Here is a 3841-nt window from a genome sequence, read left to right on the forward strand (position 1 = left end):
ACCTTCATGCGGCGCCCCATGATGGCAGCCTACTGCTCTCCAAGGGGATGGATAAAATGCAGAGGTAAATTTCTCCAAAGTGAGATCAATAAACTTCAATTATGTCTGCATTTTCTCTTGCAGGTGACATTCTTGTGTCGCCACATCCTCAGAAATCTTTTGGGAGAGGAAACCAAATTTATTCACACAAAACCTGCCTAGGATAATTCTAACTTCTATTGAATATTTTTTTTTCTGTAACTCTGTCAACAATGGGATTGAGGTTGCTTGAGGACCCAAATGCAGAGGTGAGTGAAGCAGAGATGAGTTCTTGTTGGTTTAATAAAAACTGTAGCCTGAAAATCCAGACTATATATGAATACGTCCTTCCTAAAAATGAATGATCGTAGAGCCTCTTCCTACTCACGTTTCAATGAAAACCCCAAGTCTAATCCGTCCAAAACTGATTCAAAAGCTAAGTCAAACAAGAACTGTTCAATAGTTGATGCCATCTTCCCTGTTGTGCTTTCTCCAGCATCGCGCAGCTTTGTCATCCCGCCCTCAAAACCCCGTCTGCTTTGCATCCAGAAATTCAAAACACATCTCTGCATTGCGATTGGCCCACCAGTTTGAGGGCCTGGGACATCAAAAGAGGCTAGACCACTAGTTTACTAGGCTAAAAAACTGAGGCAGACATCCAAAAATGCAAAATACAAAAAAAAAAAAAAAGAAAACATCAGGGAAAGCTCACATGGGGAGCCAGAGATGAGGAAGAGACTAACAACAAGGAACCAGCACTGAGTGACTGCAGAGGTGGAGTATATAAAGGGAACAGAACAAAAGATGGACCAATGAGCTGAATATGGAGCAGGAGTGAGTGGAACTAAGTAGAAGGAAGCCAAGGGGATAGAAAACCAGCACAAGGGGGCAACAGAGAATAACTAAAGACTGCTTGAATATAATGGAAAATAAACCAAATTAACAAAACAACTAATAACTGTAAAAACGAGCCCTAAAAGGGGACACCTTTTCAAATAGGGTAACTGAAGTTTTCAGACTGGCAGAACAGGGCCATTTTATGGCTTTTTGTAATGAAAAAGGCGTTCAATAATCACAGGAAGTTATTAGAACTTATCAAACCTGTGCTCTGCATAAATAAATCACAAAAAAACATCCATTATAACAGAACTGTTAGCTAAAGAGCGCAGGCTCTCTATGAAGGTCAAGGGAGCTTGATTACTGAAGTAGCTTCTTCACTAGAGCCTCTTCTTTGCTGCTATTTTAGTATTTTTTAAGACCTCACTGTTAATGTTAACCATGGGCCTGTTCAATCAAATACATAACAAGCTGATATTCATTTTATTTAGCATTTATTTAGCTTTCTATGGATTTTCTGTTTTTTGACTTGCATGAGGGAAACTTTAGAAACAAAACAGGGTTAAAGAGAGGATGCTGTGATTAAGATCATGTGTTTCTATTTGCAACACTTTATTCAGAGAGTCTTTATTGTTGGTGATTGATGACAGTCTTTTTTTAATCTTTAAAATATGGGTTAATGAAAAAAAAATGACTCCAACAGAAAATTAACTTTTCTTATCCTGGGTAAAAGAGCAGATGCTTGAGCCCCACAGGGGGTTATTCTCCACACTTGCCTGTCCTTGGAGTTCAATGCCACTTTGTTCATTCAGCTCCATTAGTTGATTTGTTTACATAATCTTTCACCATCAGTTTGCAACCATTCTGGAGTAGAAATTAGTTTAATAGATTCCGTTTAAACAACTGCTGTTCCACAGAAAATCTTTGATTCTGCTGGGTTTCTCATTAACATTGTAGTACGTCAAATATGACCTAACTTTTGTGTTATGTAACTGTAAATTCATTAAGACCATATATCTCTGCCCGCGCTGCAGTTTTTCTTTCCTAAAACTGAGGCTGCTTCAGGGTACATTAGCCCATGAAATGCCTTCATCTGTGCTTTATTAGCTGCTCCTTGAAGCGCACCTTCATCAAATAATGCATCATAAATGCGACCTTGAACACAGAGGAAAATGCATGTGTGATGCAAACTTTCATGGGATCTTGGGAGAGCTCGGCTCTTCCTAATGAGCTCCCTAGAAACAGCAATCTGTAAAGATTTGGAGGAAGCTCTAAAATATTCACAGTAGACTATTTTTGTATTACTAATATAATTTTTCCCAGTAAAATGTCATCAGTATAAATAAAAACAAGCAATATCCCCACCCCACAGGGGGGAGTGGCAGCCTAGTGGTTAGGTCATTGCGCTTGGAATCCAGAGGGTCTGAGTTTGAGCCCCACTCCCTCAGACTGCCGCTCTGGGCCCCTGAGCAAATGGCCCTTAACCCCACACTGCTCCCCGGGTGCTGCACGATGGCAGCGCACTGCTCCCCAAGGGGATGGGTTAAATGCAGAGAGTTCATTTTGTTGCTCTGTACTTATGACGGTATAATGACATTTAAAAACAAACAAACAAAAAAAAATACAATCAAAAACAAACAAAAAACCTAAATATAAGTATTCCAAAGAAAGAAAGTTAAAAACAATTCACTGGACTTTGTTTCCAAGTTTGAAGACATTTCGCTTCCCATTCAGGAAACCACCAGAGTTAATCTATTAAGCCATTGGGAAGGACAAAAAGTTAGACAACCCTACCTCTCCTTCTATGACATCGCTGGCTGTTATGAAACCCCAGAATGTGGGACCCAGTATTCAGGTGGGACAGACAGTGGGAAGTTCAAAGCGTTTATTCAAAACTAACAAACGTTGGATCTGTGGATCTGCAGCGATTGCAGGGGGAACAACCCATCACTGGCACTCTGGTTTGGGAGAAACACAGGTAAGTGATAATGTGATGGAATGTGAAAGTGATAATAAGATGGAAGATGATTATCCATGTGAGTCACTTATCTTGTTTAAAATTTCAGACAAGATGTGGCGTGAAGCCGCTCGGAGTGTCGCTGACGCAGTAGCCTCCGTGAAACAGGAAGAAGTCCAAGCCAGGTCAGGGACACAGTCCAGAACAAGGATGATTCTGAAATCCAGGAGTCCAAAACCCAGTCAGGGGTCAGAGCAGGAACAGACAGATCCAGGGTTCCAGGAATCCACAGAGCTTTTGGGTGGAATCAGACCTCCATGAGTCCAGCAGCGGGCTCAGGCAGACACGCTCAGATGGAAACAAGCAGGCTCAGTAGTTTAAAGGTGGAAGCATGACACAACACCAGGAAAACTGCAGTACTTTAAACTGCCTCCCTCCACTGTGCCAAATACAGGATCAGGGCACGCTCAGAGCATAAGAGACAGCACTACGGAGCTTCAAAATACCTCCTTCCCACTGAGCCAAAACTGGAACAAGGCACTCTCAGCAGAGAAGACACAATCAGAAAACACCAAGACATGACAAAAAAACCCCTCTCTAACACTGGCCACGAGAACGGGAACATGAATTCTGGAAATCAGCCATTATCTCCAACTAAAACTAAAAATTCACAGGAACGAACAAGCATACATTATCTAGACCTGAAAGCTGGGCTGAACCATATATAAAGCAGAAGGAGCGGGTGGATAAGATGAATGATGATTAGTGGGTGGAGAGGTTTCAGTAGGTGAAGTGAGCAATTAGATCACCTATCAGGGCTGCGATCACGGCACTTGCTGCCAAGCTATGGGGGATCTGGGTCCTGGGTTTGCCCACGGATGGAGGATCTGTTGCCTTAGGCTTCAAGAACAACATGCGAAATCTGGATCAGTCTTGAGGTACCCTTTTTTTGTAGATCTGGCACATATAATAACCAACTTGTCTTTTGCAGCATGTCTGACATGCCAGAACTAAAAACCTGTAAAAAGA

This window comes from Cyprinodon variegatus, unplaced genomic scaffold, assembly GCF_000732505.1.
Source record: "Cyprinodon variegatus isolate N-32 unplaced genomic scaffold, C_variegatus-1.0 Scaffold172, whole genome shotgun sequence".
Classification (NCBI taxonomy): Eukaryota; Metazoa; Chordata; class Actinopteri; order Cyprinodontiformes; family Cyprinodontidae; genus Cyprinodon; species Cyprinodon variegatus.